Genomic DNA, 22,758 nt, shown 5'->3' with positions numbered 1-22,758 from the left:
CAAATCCCTTTATTCATCTATTCCTCAATATGTCTCTCCTCTTGTGTCTCCTGGTCGACCCCTCTATTCCTCTCAAAGAAATGGGAACATCATCCACTAAAACTGCTCTTTCCTACCTTAAAGGGCATGTAAAGGCAAAAAAATAAAATCCCATTTTTACTTTCTTTAATGAAAAAGAAACCTATCTCCAATATACTTTTATTAAAAAATGTGTACCGTTTTTATAAAAAACCTGAATGTTTGCAGTCAAATTCTCCCTTCATTTACTGCTGTGGATAGGATTTGTCAGACGGTCCCTAACTGCTGAGCAGGGAAACAATCATACTTATGAACAGCAGGGGGAACCCCGCCTTACTTCCCAGCCATGCAGAATTCAAGCAGCTTTGTTTATGACGATCCCTAAGCAGCCCAGACCACACTGAGCATGTGCACAGTCTTAGTCTTGCAAAGATGTTTAACAAAGTTACAAGATGGTGACCCCCTGTAGCCAACTTTGAAAGCATAAATTATTTGTTTGATTAGGCTTGTGGTGCAGTAAGTTCATGTTTATATTTAGTATACAAAATACAGCATTTCTAGCCTTATTCTATTTTAGACTTTACATGCCCTTTAAACCTTTTCTTTGGCTCTTAAAGTTCGGAATACCATCCCTGAATTCCTCAGGTTGCTTATATAAGTGTATCTACAGCTCAATAAATACCTGTACTCTATACTGGTGTTCAAATGGCAATGTTTGCTGGACATTTTTAACACAGCTTTATAAATAGGCCCCATAGATGAGGCTAAGACTTTAATGCAGGACAACTTTTACTATTCTTTGTAAATCATTTGTTATAACACAGCGATGTTTATGTAATCATATCTATTAACAGAAATATTATTTATCCTAATGCCCAATGGCATACCTCCAAACTGTTCTATTTTCTGCAAGACAGTGCCAATTTTGACAGCTCAGCTGGCAGTGCCAGGTTTCTTACTAAAATATTGTGAGAGTCTCTTTGATCTCACCAGAAAAACTGAAACATAATTAAAATTAGAGACTTTTTGGCAGAGAGCCCAGAACACTGAGCAGCTGCACTTGTAACAACTTAAATATGCAAAGAAAAAATGTAAACAATTTAAGATAAGCAGATCTTTTGGGGAAACTGTGACTCACACAGGCCCGGATTTGTGGAAAGGCCACCAAGGCCCGGGCCTAGGGTGGCAAGATTTTCAGGGCGGCATGAAGCCCAACCACACCATCATTGGTTTGGAAGCTCTGAGGCTGCTCATGAGATACAATAGTTTTTTAAATTTAACATGCACCAATTTCCAGTGCTCCCAACCTAATGATGAAAATGTATGCATGTGCACGAATGAAGGGGAGGAGACAGGGGTGACGAATGGCAGTAGGCATCCACTATGTAAATCCAGCCCTGGACTCACAGCTTAAAGGGCAATTTCAATTTCATTAACAAAACTGTTATAACACATAAAACATGGCCCTTCTTCTGCATAAGACATACAGTAATATATTCATGGGTGTTAAGACACTGCTGTTCTGTATTATATTTTAGCAGTACTTATGACCATGGAGATACTCTAAGGGGTTTATTTATCAAAATCTGAAATTTTTCTTACTATTTTCTGAAAACCACTCCAACCAAATCCAGTTCCCCCCCCCCCCCGTTAATCAATAATTTGTCACTAAAATTTCTTGTGCAGGAAAAAACTTGATAGAATTGTGATAAAAATCCGAATTGTACGATTTTTTCAGATTTGTTGCCGAATACTGCAACTTTTTTTGGATTTGATGCCAGAAAATCTTCGGATCAATCAGCCATTGGCATAATAGTATGCAAAATATGGAAATTGAGATTATTAGACATAAACATGTAACAGGACAGGGACAGGTCACTCAGGTCTGTAGACATATTAAATATAGGATAGAATGATGTGTTAATAATGTTATATATATATACTTCCAGAAGGAGGATTCAGCAATAAATGTCCCTGACAAACTTGCTGATGCTGGCCCATCTAAAGTTGCTTTTGGCCAAGTAACAGATGGAGAACTTGAGAACATATTTTGATTATGCCTGGCTGGTTTTTGAAGTCTAAATTCATGTAACCAGTGAATACATTTTTATTGCACGTTCATTTTATATGAAAGTGGATGTTGTAACTGCCCTCAAATGTTTTAGGAAGGCTGAGGTACATATGTTTTTGCGACCATTTTAATTTTTTTCATTATCAAGGTGCTGTACTTAGTGATGGGTGAATTTATTCAACAGGCACGAATTTGCGTTGAATTTCCACGTTTCCCCGGTGAAAATTCGCAGGCGTCAAAGTTTTTTGATGCCAGCGACGGAAATGCAAATTGTCACCTGTGTCAAAATCCTTGTTTCGTGAATTTTTCGCCCGTTTTGCGAATTTCGCAAAGCGGGACAAATTCGCCCATCACTTGTTGTACTGTATTCAGAATTCCATTCCTTATCTTTCTTCTCAGATAGAAATAGAGGTGTAATCATGTAAAAGTCAAGGCAAATGATTGTATTTGCAGGAAGGCCCGTCATGCTGGGTAAAAATCCTGTTGAGTAATGTGAACCTATAGGCCAAGCCAAAGTAAGCGCCTTGACCAAACAAAATACATTCATTTCTTTTGGTGGATGGTATAAATGTTTTCCCTGTTATTGCTATAGGGATTATAAGGGGCAGATTTATTAAGGGTCGAATTTCAAGGTGATGGGAGTTTTTTTAAACTCCCATTAACTCAAAATTTGAATAAGAAAAGACCAATCGAAATTTATTTAAAAAATCGAGGTTTTAACTTCGGTTGAATAGGCTGTACTCGAATCATTTTACCGCATTCGATCGAATTCGAATCAAAGGATTTGCCCCAAAAAACTTAGATTTTTCAAAGTCCACCAAATGACTCCAAATACATTCTAGAAAGTCCCCCATAGGCTAAAACAGCAATTCGGCAGGTTTTAGATGGCGAATGTTCGAAGTCAAAGTTTTAAAGAGACAGTACGTTTCGATATCCGAATTTTAGACTATTCGATAGCCAGGCACACTAAGGGGCAGATTTATCAAAGGTCGAAGTGAAAATTCGAATTAAAAAAATTCACATTTTGAGCTATTTTTTGTGTACTTCAACTAGGGAATAGTCCAAACTCGATTACAGTATGAAAAAAAATAAGAAAATTGGAATATCAAAATTTATCATGTACTGTCTCCTTAAAAATTTGACTTTGACCATTCGCCATCTAAAACCTGCCAAATTGCTGTTTTAACCTATGGGGGACCTACTAGAACACTTTGAATCGAATTTGATCGAATGCGCTGTTACAGTACTTCGATTCATACGATTCAAATTCGATCAAAACCAGACCTATTCGCCCAAAAAAAATTAACTTAGATTTTTTGATAATTTTTTTTTACTTCGATTTTCGATGTCACGGGAGTTCAAAAAAACTCCCATTACTTTGAAATTCCACCCTTGATAAATCTGCCCCTAAAAATAGCTTGAATTTAAAAATTAAAATTTTCACTTCGACCCTTGATAAATCTGCCCCTTAGTGTTTTTCCACTGGGAATAGCTTGTCACTTGGGGTACATTGAGTCTGCATACAACTACAGCTTCCCCATAATGCCAAGGAGATATATTCTATTTTATTAAACGTTCACTGCCTTTTTTTAATGGGAAGTCGTCTGTGATTGCATTAATCCTAATATTATGCATTTTCAAATATATATTGTGAATTGGGAAGTTGATGAAAAAAACCATTGTTCTAGTTATTTTTGCTTCTGTTATTCTGGGCATGTAATGTAGGGGTCTGTTGGAGTTCATTCTATTCCCAGCTGCCAAAGAAGCAGTTCATTGAAGCACTCAGCATTCATACATGGATGCTTCACCCTCTGACCTGTGCTTCCTATATGTATATATTGTTTTATTTTATGTTTTGAATTACCTTGATGTTGCACTTTTGCTGCTATTGAAGTTTAAATGAGAGATGATGATGTAACATTAGTGCTGGTAACAGAGAGGATTAGCCCAAGTGCACCTCTGTGCTCACTGAAGGTGGAAACATGGAACTTGCAGAACAAATAAGTATTACTAACTGCCCATAATCATGGGATTTGTCAGGAGAGAGGTCAGTGAATAAGAAGTTGAAGCAGGGCATGTAACAGATGAGTCAATCAAAAGCAAACCAACAGCTAGAAAGGCAATACAACATGGTATCTAGCATCTAAGAAACAAATACATCACTTTCCATTTGACTTAAAGAATAATGTTTATTACTGCCATTTACCCTTGAAGCCAAATCTCTAATTTTACTCCACATAAACACAGGATCCTGTACCCCCAAACCCATAATACATAAATAAACTGCCTTCTGCTCCCACTTGTGTCTACCTTCATTGCCAATATGAATGATTTTTATCATTGATCCTTTGGGGCAAATTTACTTACCTCCGAAGTTGCGCCAGCGTTGACTTTGCCGCACTTCGCCAGGATGCTGCTAATTCACTAAAATCCAAAGTTGCGCTCAGGGAGGCGAAAGGTAGCAAAGTTGTGCTACCGTTAATTTGTCAAGCAAAGCGAAGTTACGCTAGCGATGCCTAATTTGCATACGGCGCCAAGTTGAAGTACAATGGAAGCATATGTAGCAGCAAATACATTACACTACACAAGCCCTGGGAAAGCTTCATAAAATAAAAGAGTTGTTATTTTGCCCTATACATGTGCCCACTGTATAGTTTATGTGCCATATGTTAGGAAATGTAGGGGGGAAGGAGAGTACCGTAAAAAGATTTACGATCTTTTTCAGCCTATCTCCCTTAAAAAAGTAAAAGACGCCAGCGTTTTTTGGGACTTTTTTTGAAGCAAGCCCTATCTACTCTAGTGCACTTCCCCTGGTCAGAGGTGGCGGAGTAAAGTCTGGCGCAAGAGGTAACTTTCAGTAAAATGCGCAAGTTAGTGAATTAGCGTAGTTACGTCCCTTCGCCATAGTGCAACTTCGCCTGGCGTAAGGGTGCGAAGTAGAGCTAGAGTAGGTCCACTTCGCTAGTGAATTTAGGCCAGCACCCGTCAGTAAATCGGTGAAGTAACGAAATGACGTCACGCTGGCAAATTTTCGCTAGCGTTGGCCACTTCACCCCTTAGTAAATTTGCCCATCTATCTCTTCACACCCAAGTAAATACATATACATAAATAAAAATGTCCCAGCATTCTTCTCAGTCCTGTTGTAAGGGACATATTATCAGACTATTGCCATTGATGAGAATACAAAAAGTACCAAAATATATTTACACAGCATAAACTGCAAACTTATCCTAATGATAAAGCTCTAGTAAGGAAAAAATCTTACCACTAATGCAAATTAGGAATTAACCTTTTGCCTGATGGTAGTTTGGCTTGGTTAAGGCCAGTGGTATAGTCAGTAGGGATGTCGCGGACTGTTCGCCGGCGAACTTGTTCGCGCGAACATCGGCTGTTCGCGTCCGCCGCAAGTTCGCGAACGTCGCGCGACGTTCGCCATTTTGGGTTCGCCTTACCTGGCGCTTTTTTTTGACCTCTCACCCCAGACCAGCAGATACATGGCAGCCAATCAGGAAGCTCTCCCTCCTGGACCACCCCCACACCCCCTGGACCACTCCCCTTCCATATATAAACTGAAGCCCTGCAGCGTTTTTTCATTCTGCCTGTGTGTGCTTGGAAGAGCTAGTGTAGGGAGAGAGCTGCTAGTGATTTCACTGATTTGAGGGACAGTTGATAGTAAGTTTGCTGGCTAGTAATCTACTTGATACTGCTCTGTATTGGAGGGACAGAAGTCTGCAGGGATTTGAGGGACATTTTAGGGTAGCTTTGCTGGCTAGTAATCTACCTTCTACTGCAGTGCTCTGTATGTAGCTGCCTGCTGTGGGCACTGATCTCTTCTGATCTCATCTGCTGACTGCTGTAATAACCCAATAGTCCTTGTAAGGACTGCTTTTATTTTCTTTTTTGTTGTTTTACTTTGCTACTTTAACAGCCAAGTGCTATTAGTCTAGCAGTGTTGGGGAGTGGGACTGGTGTGCTACTGTGCTGCTCCTAGTAGTTCAGCAGCACCAACCCGAGAATATTTTTTTTTTTTAATATACATATAATTTTTTTTTTATTTTACTTATCTTACTGTTCTTTAAGGTGTCCAGTGCTGTTGCTGTTCTTCATAGTAGTGCACCAATAGTAGTGCACTTGCAGGCATTATTTGCCCAGTGGCCATCTAGCTGTGTGAGCTTGTTCACATTCTGTCTAAATATCAATAATAATACCGTCTCCAGAAACACCACCTGAGTGACGTTTTTCAAGCAGCAATAATATATTCCGTATCCACCACTGCTGTAGTGTATACGTTGACCTTGTAGGCATTATTTGCCCAGTGTGTTCTTCATTTTCAAACCACTGCCATCTAGCTCTGTGAGCTTGTTCACATTCTGTCTAAATATCAATAATAATACCGTCTCCAGAAACACCACCCGAGTGACGTTTTTCAGGCAGCAATAATATATTCCGTATCCACTGCTGTAGTAGTGTATACGTTGACCTTGTAGGCCTTGTTTGCCCAGTGTGTTCTTCTTCTTCTTCATTTTCAAACAACTCCCATCTAGCTGTGTGAGCTTGTTCACATTTTGTCTAAATATCAATAATAATACCGTCTCTAGAAACACCACCCGAGTGACGTTTTTCAAGCAGCAATAATATATTCCGTATCCACCACTGCTGTAGTGTATACGTTGACCTTGTAGGCATTATTTGCCCAGTGTGTTCTTCATTTTCAAACCACTGCCACTTAGCTGTGTGAGCTTGTTCACATTCTGTCTAAATATCAATAATAATACCGTCTCCAGAAACACCACCTGAGTGACGTTTTTCAAGCAGCAATAATATATTCCGTATCCACCACTGCTGTAGTGTATACGTTGACCTTGTAGGCATTATTTGCCCAGTGTGTTCTTCATTTTCAAACCACTGCCACTTAGCTGTGTGAGCTTTTTCACATTCTGTCTAAATATCAATAATAATACCGTCTCCAGAAACACCACCTGAGTGACGTTTTTCAAGCAGCAATAATATATTCCGTATCCACCACTGCTGTAGTGTATACGTTGACCTTGTAGGCATTATTTGCCCAGTGTGTTCTTCATTTTCAAACCACTGCCATCTAGCTCTGTGAGCTTGTTCACATTCTGTCTAAATATCAATAATAATACCGTCTCCAGAAACACCACCCGAGTGACGTTTTTCAGGCAGCAATAATATATTCCGTATCCACTGCTGTAGTAGTGTATACGTTGACCTTGTAGGCCTTGTTTGCCCAGTGTGTTCTTCTTCTTCTTCATTTTCAAACAACTCCCATCTAGCTGTGTGAGCTTGTTCACATTTTGTCTAAATATCAATAATAATACCGTCTCTAGAAACACCACCCGAGTGACGTTTTTCAAGCAGCAATAATATATTCCGTATCCACCACTGCTGTAGTGTATACGTTGACCTTGTAGGCATTATTTGCCCAGTGTGTTCTTCATTTTCAAACCACTGCCACTTAGCTGTGTGAGCTTGTTCACATTCTGTCTAAATATCAATAATAATACCGTTTCCAGAAACACCACCTGAGTGACGTTTTTCAAGCAGCAATAATATATTCCGTATCCACCACTGCTGTAGTGTATACGTTGACCTTGTAGGCATTATTTGCCCAGTGTGTTCTTCATTTTCAAACCACTGCCACTTAGCTGTGTGAGCTTTTTCACATTCTGTCTAAATATCAATAATAATACCGTCTCCAGAAACACCACCTGAGTGACGTTTTTCAAGCAGCAATAATATATTCCGTATCCACCACTGCTGTAGTGTATACGTTGACCTTGTAGGCATTATTTGCCCAGTGTGTCTTCATTTTCAAACCACTGCCACTTAGCTGTGTGAGCTTTTTCACATTCTGTCTAAATATCAATAATAATACCGTCTCCAGAAACACCACCTGAGTGACGTTTTTCAAGCAGCAATAATATATTCCGTATCCACCACTGCTGTAGTGTATACGTTGACCTTGTAGGCATTATTTGCCCAGTGTGTTCTTCATTTTCAAACCACTGCCATCTAGCTCTGTGAGCTTGTTCACATTCTGTCTAAATATCAATAATAATACCGTCTCCAGAAACACCACCGAGTGACGTTTTTCAGGCAGCAATAATATATTCCGTATCCACTGCTGTAGTAGTGTATACGTTGACCTTGTAGGCCTTGTTTGCCCAGTGTGTTCTTCTTCTTCTTCATTTTCAAACAACTCCCATCTAGCTGTGTGAGCTTGTTCACATTTTGTCTAAATATCAATAATAATACCGTCTCTAGAAACACCACCCGAGTGACGTTTTTCAAGCAGCAATAATATATTCCGTATCCACCACTGCTGTAGTGTATACGTTGACCTTGTAGGCATTATTTGCCCAGTGTGTTCTTCATTTTCAAACCACTGCCACTTAGCTGTGTGAGCTTGTTCACATTCTGTCTAAATATCAATAATAATACCGTCTCCAGAAACACCACCTGAGTGACGTTTTTCAAGCAGCAATAATATATTCCGTATCCACCACTGCTGTAGTGTATACGTTGACCTTGTAGGCATTATTTGCCCAGTGTGTTCTTCATTTTCAAACCACTGCCACTTAGCTGTGTGAGCTTTTCACATTCTGTCTAAATATCAATAATAATACCGTCTCCAGAAACACCACCTGAGTGACGTTTTTCAAGCAGCAATAATATATTCTGTATCCACCACTGCTGTAGTGTATACGTTGACCTTGTAGGCATTATTTGCCCAGTGTGTTCTTCATTTTCAAACCACTCCCATCTAGCTCTGTGAGCTTGTTCACATTCTGTCTAAATATCAATAATAATACCGTCTCCAGAAACACCACCTGAGTTGTTGTTGTTTTTGTTTTAAAAATAATGCCAGGCAAAGGCAGGCCGCCACGCAGAGGCACTAGGGCCGTGCTGCTATGCTATCCTGTGGCCCTAGGAAATTGCCCAGTTTTAAAAAGGCAATGACCCTGAACTCCCAAAATGCTGAAGAGGTAGTTGACTGGCTTACACAGCACACCCCATCCTCTACCGTTTCTAACTTTACCACAACATCCTCATCCTCCACTGCTATGGGCACCCCACGTAACACTTCCTCCACCACCGGCGCCCCTTCTTCACTGGAGTCAGAGGAGTTATTTTCACATGAGTTTCTTGAACTGAGTGATGCGCAACCATTATTGGCAGAAGAAGATGAAGGAGATGAGGACGTTACACCAGATTTAATTCTGGCAGAGAACACAACAGAGATGGACATAATGAGTGATGACGAGGAGGTCCCCGCTGCTGCTTCCTTCTGTGAGCTGTTAGAAGAAATTGATGCATCTGAGGAGAATGATGATGAGGAGATTGATGTTTTGTGGGTGCCCAGTAGAAGAGAGCAAGAGGAGGATAGTTCAGATGGAGAGACGGAGAGTCAGAGAGGCAGGAGGAGAATAAGACTTAGAAGAAGCAGGGAGGACAGCTCGCAGGGAACAGTAGGGCAACAACATGTATTGGCACCTGTGGTCAGCCGGCCAACGCACCCGCCATTGCCGCCAACGCCGCCGACTTCTACTTTTACCCCCAGATTGCCAGCCTCAAAAAGGTCAGCAGTGTGGGATTTTTTTAATGTGTGTGCCTCTGACAAAAGCGTTGTAATTTGCAATGAGTGCAGTCAGAAACTGAGTCTTGGGAAGCCCAACAGCCACATAGGTACAACTTCTATGCGAAGGCACATGAACGGCAAGCACAAAGCACTTTGGGAGCAACACCTCAAAGGCAACAGGCAAACTAAAAGCCACCCTCCTTCTGGTCCAGCATCTTACTGCTCTACCTCTGCTGTCCTTGACCCGTCTGAACCACCCTCCACTCCGCCTTCCACCTTGACCACCAGTTCCCATTCCCAGTCATCTGACCCCAGCCAAGTTTCTGTGAGGGCCATGTTTGAGCGTAAGAAGCCAATGTCTGCGAGTCACCCCCTTGCCCGGCGTCTGACAGCTGGCTTGTCTGCACTCTTAGCCCGCCAGCTTTTACCATACCAGCTGGTGGACTCTGAGGCCTTCCGCAAATTTGTAGCAATTGGGACACCGCAGTGGAAGGTACCCAGCCGCAATTTTTTTTCAAAAAAGGGAATACCACACCTGTACCACCATGTGCAGAGCCAAGTCACCGCATCTCTGTCACTTAGTGTTGGGCCAAAGGTCCATATGACTACTGACGCATGGTCCTCCAAGCATGGTCAGGGCAGGTATGTCACCTACACTGCCCACTGGGTGAACTTGGTCGGATTGCACGCGGTTCTGCCACCACCTCTACTCCTCCTTCGCTCTCTACCTCGTCTTCTTCCTCTTCTTCGTCCTCTGCTGCTGGGTCCTCCTCCTCCTCCACACCTGTGCACCCCCAGCTCCCCCTAGGCTATTCGACGTGCCAGGTACGCCGTTGTCATGCTGTCTTGGGGATGACGTGCCTGGAAAGCAAAAACCATACCGGATCTGTACTCCTGTCATCTCTGCAGTCACAGGCCGATCGGTGGCTGACCCCACACCAACTGAAGATCGGAAAACTGGTGTGTGACAATGGAAGCAATCTGTTGGCAGCACTGAGACTGGGCAATTTAACACATGTGCCCTGCATGGCACATGTTCTGAATTTAATAGTACAACGTTTTGTCTCAAAGTACCCAGGATTCCAGGACGTTCTCAGGCAGTCCAGGAAGGTGTCGGCCCATTTCAGACGTTCCTATACAGCCATGGCACGCCTTGCTGACATTCAGCAGCGGTACAACATGCCAGTCAGGCGTTTGATTTGCGACAGCCAGACTCGCTGGAATTCAACGCTCCTCATGTTGGAACGTCTGCTGCAACAACAAAGAGCCGTCAACGAATACCTGTTTGAACTGGGTGGTAGGACTGGATCTGCAGAGCTGGGGATTTTTTTCCCCCGTTACTGGGTGCTTATGCGCGATGCCTGCAGGCTCATGCGCCCTTTTGAAGAGGTTACAAATATGGTCAGTCGCACCGAAGGCACCATCAGCGACCTAATACCCTTTGCTTTCTTCCTGGAGCGTGCCGTGCGACGAGTGACAGATGAGGCTGTAGACCAGCGTGACGAGGAGCAGGAAGCGCACGATTTCTGGTCGAAATCACCAGAACGAACCCAGGCACCTGCTGCAACGCAGGGAGAGGTGTCAGAAGTGGAGTCAGAGGAGGAAGGTGGCTTTGTGGAGGAGGAGGACCAACAGGAGCAGGCTTCCCAGGGGCTGGTGGTGACCTTTTGGGGACCCCTGGTCTTGTACGTGGCTGGGGGGAGGAGACCGTGGATGATGCAGTCCTTGATAACGAGGAAGCGGAGATGGATACCTCTGCATCCAACCTTGTGAGAATGGGGTCTTTCATGCTGTCATGCCTGTTGAAGGACCCCCGTATCAAGAGGCTTAAGGAGAAGGACCTGTACTGGGTTGCGACTCTACTAGACCCTCGGTACAAGCATAAAGTGGCAGAAATGTTACCAACATACCACAAGTCTGAAAGGATGCTGCATTTACAAACCAGCCTGCAAAACATGTTGTACAATGCTTTTAAGGGTGATGTCACTTCAGGAACTCATCAACATTCCAGGGGCAGAGGTGCCAGTAATCCTGCCACGAGTGCACCTGCAAGGACAAAGCACTTTGGCCACTCTGTAACGTCAGACATGCAAATGTTTTTCAGCCCAAGGCAGCGGCAGAACCCTTCGGGATCCACCCTCAAAGAACGCCTCGACCGGCAGGTAGCGGACTACCTGGCATTAACTGCAGATATCGACACTCTGAGGAGCGATGAACCCCTGGACTACTGGGTGCGCAGGCTTGATCTGTGGCCAGAGCTGTCACAATTTGCCATGAACCTCTTGTCTTGCCCCGCCTCAAGTGTCCTCTCAGAAAGGACCTTCAGTGCAGCAGGAGGGATTGTAACTGAGAAGAGAACTCGCCTAGGTCACAAAAGTGTGGATTACCTGACCTTTATTAAAATGAATGAGGGGTGGATCTCGGAGGGTTACTGCACGCCGGAAGACTTTTTCTGAGTTTCTGATTCTGACTCCCCATGCAGCTGTCCTTCTCTGCACGCCTCATGACTCCACATACAGCTGTCCTTTAGCGTCCTCCTCCCTCCACCACCGTTACAAACTAGGGTGCAAACCCTACTGGTTTAATTTGAATCCAGGTAAATCCTGAGTTTTTCTGGCCTCTGTGCTTCAGTGGCTGCGACCAAAAAAACTGAATATTTTCAGCATTTATATGGCATATTTTTTCTGGCCTCTGTGCTTCAGTGGCTGCGACAAAAAAAACAGAATATTTTCAGCATTTATATGGCATATTTTTCCTGGCCTCTGTGCTTCAGTGGCTGCGACCAAAAAAATTGAATATTTTCAGCATTTATATGGCATATTTTTTCTGGCCTCTGTGCTTCAGTGGCTGCGACTAAAAAAAACTGAATATTTTCAGCATTTATATGGCATATTTTTTCTGGCCTCTGTGCTTCAGTGGCTGTGACAAAAAAATGAATATTTTCAGCATTTATATGGCATATTTTTCCTGGCCTCTGTGCTTCAGTGGCTGCGACCAAAAAAATTTAATATTTTCAGCATTTATATGGCATATTTTTTCTGGCCTCTGTGCTTCAGTGGCTGCGACTAAAAAAAAACAGAATATTTTCAGCATTTATATGGCATATTTTTTCTGGCCTCTGTGCTTCAGTGGCTGTGACAAAAAAATGAATATTTTCAGCATTTATATGGCATATTTTTCTGGCCTCTGTGCTTCAGTGGCTGCGACTAAAAAAAACAGAATATTTTTCAGCATTTATATGGCATATTTTTCCTGGCCTCTGTGCTTCAGTGGCTGCGACCAAAAAAATTTATATTGTTAGCATTTATATGGCATATTTTTCCTGGCCTCTGTGCTGCAGTGGCTGCGACAAAAAAAAAATTTATATTGTTTGCATTTATATGGCATATTTTTCTGGCCTCTGTGCTGCAGTGGCTGCGACCAAAAAAAAACAGAATATTTTCAGCATTTATATGGCATATTTTTTTCTGGCCTCTGTGCTTCAGTGTCTGCGACAAAAAAAAATTATATTGTTAGCATTTATATGGCATATTTTTCCTGGCCTCTGTGCTGCAGTGGCTGCGACAAAAAAAAAATTAATATTGTTTGCATTTATATGGCATATTTTTTCTGGCCTCTGTGCTGCAGTGGCTGCCACAAAAAAAAATTAATATTTTCAGCATTTATATGGCATATTGTTTCTGGACTTCTGGTTCAGTGGCTGCGACAAAAAAAACATAATTTTTCAGGAAAGTACACATGCCTAATTTTTCAGGGTTCTGCAACAGTGGCAAAATCGCATCTTTTATGGTCACCGCAGGTGATCAATAAAGTAGACCAAAACTGGGCCCACACTGCAGAATCAGTGTTTTTTGGTTCGCTTCACTGTACATTGAATTACCTCTGCCTGACCGTGCACGTGCGCACAAGCACGGTGACTGCTAAACACACCACTACAGAAATATTGCCACCAACAGGACGAACATCCTGGAGGTGACAAGCAACTAGTAATTAAAAACTATTATTTGCTCACTTGACGGTATCATTCATTAAAGCTCTTTGCGTCTTTTTGCGTTGCAGTAAGCACCGCGTTTCGTCTTTGCGTGTGAACAGGCTGTAACTTTTACACGACTTGATTGGCATGTAGACGCCGGACGTTTTAAAGCATTTTATTACACAGGTTTAGAAATGTAGTGTGATTTCTGCCCTTTACAGCACAAAACGCAGCGCTGTGTCAACAATGGATTTTTTAGAAACATTTTTGCCCTTGATCCCCCTCTGGCATGGCACTGTCCAGGTCGTTGCACCCTTTAAACAACTTTAAAATCATTTTTCTGGCCAGAAATGTCTTTTCTAGCTTTTAAAATTCGCCTTCCCATTGAAGTCTATGGGGTTCGCGACGTTCGCGAACCGTTCGCATTTTTGACGCAAGTTCGCGAATATGTTCGCGAACTTTTTTTCCGACGTTCGCTACATCCCTAATAGTCAGTGAGCATTCATTTAACTTGACAACCCTAAATCTCTGGTATATACTGTCTACACTCACTTTAACACTTTTAAGTTTCTTTGTGCCTGGAAAGATCCTTCAGCTCATCTGACAGTATCTATTAATCATAGAGGTATGGGACCTGTTGTTCAGAATGCTTGGGATCTGGGGGTTTTCGGATAACTTCGGAGGTAAGTAAATTTGTCCCTAGATAGGAAGAGCTGCAGCATGTAGGGCCATGCTGGGTGATGTAGGTGAATTTTACAAACCCTACATTCAACATATTGTTAATACCATCTCTGTAATGGCATTGACTGACTAATTTACAGTAGCAACCTTGAATTTAAAATCATCCATGAATGCAACGAAGGGGAATAACTTATGCAAATGGTGATAGAACTGACATTTTCAGCAGCAGACTGTATATTGCTTAATAAGGAGCTTGCTGTTATACCAGTTTTATATGCATGGCAATATATTCCCTAGAGGTAATTATTTGTATTTGTAAATTTGCTATAATTTATTTGGAAATTCAAATATCCCTTTTAAATGGATCTAACCATTATTATTTGGCAAAGTGCAATTAGGGTTCCTGCCTGGCTGGTATTTTATTGCCCTGTCGTGCTTGATGCCGATGCAGAGTAGGCGCCCGCCTAAGGTGCAATCATGGGGGGATGCAATGGGAATTTTTTTCTTTTTTTTAAACCTTGGTTTGCTTGGCCTTTAATAGTTTTTCAATTTTATAAACTGCCTGTTTCAACCCCCTCTTGTCCATGATTCATACTGTGGACAGAAGCCCACCTCTCTCTTGGCTGCTGCTGGCATAGATACATTTTGGGGGGCAATATGATGGATTTTGGCTACTGCAGGCACAAGTACATATTTGGGAGCAATATTGTGGATGTTTTGGCTGCTGCTGGCACAGGTACAGATTGGGGAAATATGAGGGATTGGCTGCTGCTGGCTCAGGTACATGGGGCAATATGTTGGCTGCTGGCACAGGTACACAAATGTTTGGGGGAAATATGATGGCTTTTTTGGCTCCTGCAGGCACAGGTACAAATTAGGGGCAATATGATGGATTTTTGTGGCTGCAACTGGCATAGATACAAATTGGAGGTAACAATATGATGGATGGCTGGAACAGGTACACAGATGTTTGGGGCAATATGATGGCTTTTTGGTTTATGCTGGCACAGGTACAGACTGGGTGCTTGGGAGCAATCTGAGGGATTGACTGCCGTTGGCACTCGTACATGGGGCATCACAATAGCTGCTGGCACAGGTACAGGGGGAAATATGAATGGTAAGGTGGGAAATGGTAATGCAATACCGGGTGGGGGGGCACTGATTGAAGCCCTTGCCTAGGGTGCCAAAATACATTGGCCCGGCCCTGATGGGTAGATATTTTGCAACAAGTTGGAAAGTTTGCGATTTTCACAGAAGAACATCAGAGCAGACTCTTTCTTTCTGCTGACAACTTCTTTGACTACTTGGTGGTCAGGCTGGAGGGAAAATGACCAGCAGGTGGAGCTGTTGTAACAAAATTCATTCATATTAACAGTACATGTATCCCTTAAAGGAAAAGTAAACCTTTTAAATAAGTTCATGTGAAAGTGATGAGGGGGCTATTCTAAGCACTTTTGTAATGTACATTAATTATTTATTTTGTTTTATTCCAAGATATTAAGGGATACATGTACTGTTAATATGAATGAATTTTGTTTCAACAGCTCCACCTGCTGGTCATTTTCCCTCCAGTCTGACCATCAAGTAGTCAAGGAAGTTGTCAGGAGAAAGAAATAGGCTCAAGTTCTTCTGCTTAGGAAAGATGTGAGAAGGTTTCTAATTTCTTCCTAAGCAGAAGAACACCAGATCAGCCTTTTTCTTTCTCCTGACAACTTCCTTGACTACTTTGGTGGTCAGAGTGGTGGGAAAATGACCAGCAGGTGGCGCTGTTGTAACAGAATGTATTCGTAGTAACAGTACATGTATCCCTTAATATCTTAGAATAAAAACAAAATAAATAATGAATGTAAATAACAAAAAGTGCTTAGAATAGCCCCCCTCATCATTTTTACATTCACTAATCATTTAATATCTTGGAATAAAACAAAATGAATGTACATTGTAAAAGTTCTTGTACTAATACTCTCATGCATTTTACATTCACTTATTTTAAAGGTTTACTAACCTTTAATCCTCAACTTTGGTATCCTGATAATGTTTGTAACATGTACTTGTTTTAGTAAACATTAGTCATACAAATAAATTGACTAATGGCACAATTGTTTTTACTAGTGTGGTGTTCATGCAAATGTCCTGTAGATATCACTGTGATCATACTTATACTGTGCATACTTCCTGGTAGCTTAAAAGTGAAAGCTTACTGTTGTGTAATGCCTGCATGACTCTGCTAATAATGCACTGTTATACACTACTCATCCTCGGCTACCCAAAATATAACTTTCTATCAGGTGAGCAGGAAGCCCCAACCACTTTCATTAAAAGTATAAAACTGTAGTGATTCAAACCAGGCTCATATATTAATACATTGTGAAGTCCATGCATAAGAAATATATCTAATTAAACAACCAGAAAGCAGTTAAATTAATTTTAAATGTTTAAGCATAAAGTAGTTCTCTCTTGTAACATTTCTTATTGAAGGTTCTGTTCCATCTTGCTGTTAAATTTCGTGAGGAACATTAATTAATTGACCAAACAAGAGCAGAATGTGATATTCTAAATGAGGATTAAAAATGAATTACCTTATGTCACCTTAAGGTAAAAACATATTTAACTCGGCCAAAAATGAACATGTAAAATAAAAGGGGTTTGTACAATATTCAGCATTTTTATACAGCAAACAGGAAATCATCGTTAAAGAATAATAAGATGATCAAGCATTCTCCTACAGTAACAGTTTTGCAGCTAAATTCACATTTTTGCAGGCACCAAACATGTTAAAAAAAAAGAATATTTATAAAGATGTGTAAAGATTTTAAATGACAAATACATTCATATCTAAGACCCTGTATAAGATAAATATGATTTATATAATTTAGGGTAGATGAGCCTTCTGGAACCCTCACCTTTTCAGTAGTGGGATGAAACCCCATTATTTTATAATTTTATTGCAAACCAAAATATCATATTCATACAGTTCCCTAGTTATATCAACTGGAATTTGCACAAGTCCATAAGACGCTCTTTCAGCTTTCTTCTTTATTTTCTTTTATAATAATCATTTATAAGCACTAAATGGTGAGTGAGCAGGCAAACTCAATTATAAGTGCATTAACAGTTTTATGTCTATATCATTGTCTAATTTTATTTTCACAGTTTCACATTATTATAGTAAATTCTTACTGCACTAAGATAGGTCAGTTATATCCACTATTGATTCACTTCAATTACTCTGCATTTACTCTGAGGCACTATCTGCAGAGGTTTATGTTTTTGCAGGAAAATGTGTCAAGGTAGAAATTTCTTCTAAAAGGGATAGTACTTCCAATTTTTTTTTTTCAATTTAGTTATTTTCATATTGTTCACCAGAAATAAAGACTTTTTTCAATTACTTTATTGGGGGTTATTTATCAAAGTCCGAATTTGTCTCAATATTTTCTGCTACAAACTCTGATCAAATCCGCATGGGATTTTTACGCTTATTTATTACATTTTCCCGAAAATTTGCTTTGCGGGGAAAAAAAAATCAGATTTTCATTATTTTTTTTTTATTTTTCACCCGACAACTCAGATTTTTGCCCGAAAACTCTGAAAACTTTGAGGTATTGCACGAAACCCAGAACACATCAAAAAATCATTGGGACTTCTCCGATTGACTTATATGCAACCTCAACAGGTCTGAGATGCCGGATTTTCTGATTTGGACTTTTTCATCCCCAGGTTTTCATAAATTCTGAAAAAAATTAATGAACCAGCTTACATTAGTGGTAATTTTAGCGAGTTGAGAATTTTTTGGCGACAAATTAAGTTTGCGAATATTTATGCTATAAAATAGTCTTGTTTTATGGCGTTTATTATGGCATGATTCATGGGCAGATATGTATCTTCAAAACTGCTAAACTTTATAGATATTATCAACAACACAGTAAACAGATTTCACCCAATCAAACATGTATGCATCATATAAATCCACATTTCAATACATCCAGTCACAAGACTTACCCCCTGCCAATAGAATCATATAAATAAACAAGTTTTACCAATAAATCTGTGTGCATCATATAAATGTAGTCTTAATCTAGACGAAGCCTTTGGTCCCTCCTAGCCATAATAAATTGTCTTTCAGCTGAAAAAGCTGTGGTAGCAGCAGACAAAAGAATAATCCAAATTATCTTTGATTATCCTGTCACTTCTCTCTTCTCTCAGGAATGATAACAGGAACAGAATGATGGGTAAAACAAGGTGTTATGGGATATTTCCTGTCCCCTTAAGAATTTTCTGGTGGAAAAATACATTACCGCCACTATATAGATGGCGGTAAAATTTTGTGAATATTCTGGCATTAATTTTGTGTTTTGTACAATTCGCTGTTTAGCAAACCAGGCATTAATGTGTACGTAGCATTATTTTCAGCAAATGCGATAACTGGCGAAAACATATTCTTGTGCAAGAAAATTCGAAAATTTATATTTAGTGCAGGTTAGTAAACTGGCAAAAACACATTAGTTGTCAAATTTGTCTATATTTTTTACCGCGCTTTAGTAAACTGACCCCTTAGGGATTCAGCTCAGCATGGACAAAGATAAGAAAAGTATCAACTAAATGTAACAGTTACAGAGTATGTGACCCCCAGAGCTGCTTTAGAAAGACAAGAATGTGAAAAATTAAACTTTAAACTTCAAATTTGGAAAAATGCTAAAACACAACAGATAGAAAGCAAATGAAAAACATCTTTGAAATGAAAAAGGAGTAAGCCTCTGAGTATGGCTTGCCTAGGGGTGTGTGCCATGAGAGCAGAGATAATTGTCAGGAGCTGATAGAATCAGAACACAATGTAACAGATAAGCTTAATATAACAAACACAAATCATTTGCAGGATCATTGATACAGGGCAAGGTGCTTTGGATGGAGAAATTGCCTCTCAAGAGGTAAAAAAGTGCTAAAATACTTGTCTGTGGTATAGAATTAAAAAAAAGAATCCTCTTTGTCTTTACAGGCTTCCTGTCAGTGCTCATGTTGAAGGTGACAAATCCAATCAACATCTTGACAAGAACATTTGCATTATTGCAAAAGGATTATGTGATCGAGTAGCTGAGGCTGCTTTTGTACTTGAATATTAAAAGTGTTATCTAGACAAATCCGTGATGAAGAACTAAAGAAGATTCATAATAACCTTTATACGGCAGTTTTCTTCATAACAACAAACTATTCATTCGTGCATGAAAATTAGAGTTGGGTGTCTAAGTGGCAGATGATATTAAATGTAGATAAATTTGATTTAATATGAATCTGACTAACTTAATCAAAGTAAGTTAGGACAATAGTAATACTCTAAAGGGTGATACAGCAGTAAAAAATGCTTTTTACCCAGAGTAATATCAAGCATAAAACACACACTAAGCTGTGTATTACACTGTAAATTAAACCTTTATTATGATGTTGAACCTTGAACTGGTCCAACTGTCATTTTGCAATCAGGGTTGAGTTTATTTTTCACCTTCCTCTGGATCATTTACTGGGTTGCTAGAATTTATCAGAGTAAACTTGATGCATGTATGTTATTTTTAACCCTCAACCACTATGTTAAGTCTGGCAACTAAACTATACAGTGGGCACATGTGTAGGGCAACATAAGACCTCTATTTAATCTTATTAAGTTTCCCTGGCCTTGTGTACTGTAATGTAGTTGCTGCGGCATTCACGCCCATTGTACTTTAACTGCACGCTGTATACAAATTAGGCATCGCTAGCGTAATATAATAGTGATTGAAAAAAGCTAAATGGGCCATAAAGCCTAGGGTAACCTGTGCATTATTCCACTGTTACAGAAGGTGAAAGGATAGGCTCTACTGCTACTTGCAACAGTGGCGGGCCAAGCCAACCGGGCGCCCTAGGCGACCCGGGTGGCCACCACGCTCCCCTCCATGCTCTCCTCCGTGCTCCGCTCCACGATCGCTCGCACACATGCGCACAACGCCGGAGGGGAGAGTATTACAGCGCTGGAGGCAGAGCAAAGCGACCGAGGGGAGTGGTGAGAGGCGGGGAAAGTGACTGAGGGGAGGGAGGCGGGGAAAGTGACTGGGGAGATGGGGTAAAGCGCTTGAGGGGAGGGAGGCGGGGAGGAGCTCTGGAGGAGTGGGAGGAGCAGCGAACATGGACTAGGGGTAGGGAAAAGTCAGGTACCTGCCCAGCGCCTCCCTTTCGTTGCGCCCTAGGCAGGTGCCTCTTCTGCCCAACCCTAGTTCCGGCCCTGACTTGCAACCATAACTCAAAGATAGTGATAAGTGAATTTTTTTGCGTGGATTCTCAGTGAAACATTTCGCCAGTGAATATTTCAGCGAAATTGCCTAAAAATTGTAAAATTTGCCTTACACATCCACAAAACCTACATTAAATAGTGTTTCATTAAATGTCATATTTGTTAAATCCTGCCATTCAGTAAGTTAGTCCTGTAAATTTAGTAGAACCCCCGTTTTACCATTTTCAGGTGATCAGAAAAAAATGGTGTCTTGGAAATCTGGGAACATGTAAAGTCAGAGAAATGCATTATAAATTTTTTGGGCCACAAAGAAAAATGTAAAATGAGGGGAAACTTAAAATCAGTTAAATTGAGATTTGACTACATACATAGTTAAACAGTCAATATTGTATTGTGTTTCTAAGACATTACAAATACTATTGTAAAAGATTTGTTTCTTTAAAGAAATGCAAGGACAAATAGTACCCCTTGTTCTGAATAGTTAGGGGCAAATGTATCAAGGAATTTACTAGATTTGTTAGATCTCAATTCTTGATTGATTAAGGGGCCGATTCACTAACTTCAAGTGAAGGATTCGAAGTAAAAAAACTTTGAATTTCGAAGGTTTTTTTGGGCTACTTCGACCATCGAATGGGCTACTTCGACCTTCGACTACGACTTCGAATCGAAGGATTCGCAGTAAAAATCGTTCGACTATTCGACCATTCGATGGTCAAAGTACTGTCTCTTTAAAAAAAACTTCGACCCCCTAGTTCGGCATCTAAAAGCTACCGAAGTCAATGTTAGCCTATGGGGAAGGTCCCCATAGGCTTGGCCAACTTTTTTTGATCGAAGGATATTCCTTCGATCGTTGGATTAAAATCCTTCGAATCGTTCGATTCAAAGTATTTAATCGTTCGATCGAAGGAATTATCCTTCGATCGTTCGAACGTACTATCTGCCCTAAATCCTTCGACTTCGATATTTGAAGTCGAAGGATTTTAGTTCCTAGTCGAATATCGAGGGTTAATTAACCCTCGATATTCGACCCTTTGTGAATCGGCCCCTAAGATTCAGATGTAACTATTTTTATTGCACCAGAACAGTAGATAACTGAAAACATGGCATTCGCTGGGGAATATTACTGAACATTTCTAAAAATAGCAAGTGAGTCAGTAAAGAATACAGTTACAGACTCTTTATTGTTTGCACATTCCTATCAGTTATTAAGTACATCAACGTTGTGTAGTTTGTTATCCATCTGCTCTTTTTTGGATAATGCAATGTGTTAAACTTGTAATTAGTAGATATCTTCCTAGCTGTGCATGGGAGCCTAGCATTAGCTGTTATGTTTATGCCAGTGGATGTGACAGATTTCCTTTCATTTTTCTTTGATTTATACTTGAGCCGTTTGATGGATGCGACTGTTATGCCAGAAATGTTCAAATAATTCTGATTATATTCATAATGTAGAGTAGAACCTGATATATTCACATTCAGGAATAACATCTAGGAAAACAAAAATGTACTTGCAGCACAGATGTTGGCTGGCAGTTTCGGGTCATTCTGACTGCCCCTCAAGTTAGAATCAACGGGTGTTTTTTCTCAAGTTCTTTCTCTCTCCAAATGCGTTGAATCTAATGGGTGGTTTTTACAGCATCTTTCTCACGTTTTTCCGCAGCAAATTTTTGGTGCAGATTCATGAAAAGAAAAATCACAGATGGAGATTTCGGAATGTCACCTGAATTCATTGCTTGGTAACAAAAATTAATTCATCACTAGTAAATGCCATTTATTGCATACCCATTGCATCATTGTACGTTCATGTATGTGCAGATTACGAATGAGTCTTCTAGACCTGTAACACAAAATAGAAGACATTTATTGCCTGAACTAAATTCAGACATAAATAAATGCTTTTATGGGTTCAGTCTCCGCCACTGCAGTATTAAAGTGTTCCCAACATTCTGTTAATGGGCTATAATAAAATGTACTACTAGCCGATTTGCCTAGTGGCAGCATGTATGTCTCCATGCTTCCAGTTTAAATTAATTATCTTCTCAAAACTCATATCTACATCCGAAGATAATGGTGGCCATGGAATGTTTTAATAAATGACATTAATGGGAAATGGAACGAATGCATTCTTTTAATTATATTTCTGGAATGGCATTCC

The sequence above is a fragment of the Xenopus laevis genome, chromosome 1S (genome assembly GCF_017654675.1).
Source record: "Xenopus laevis strain J_2021 chromosome 1S, Xenopus_laevis_v10.1, whole genome shotgun sequence".
NCBI lineage: Eukaryota > Metazoa > Chordata > Amphibia > Anura > Pipidae > Xenopus > Xenopus laevis.
This window is presented reverse-complemented; position numbering follows the sequence as displayed.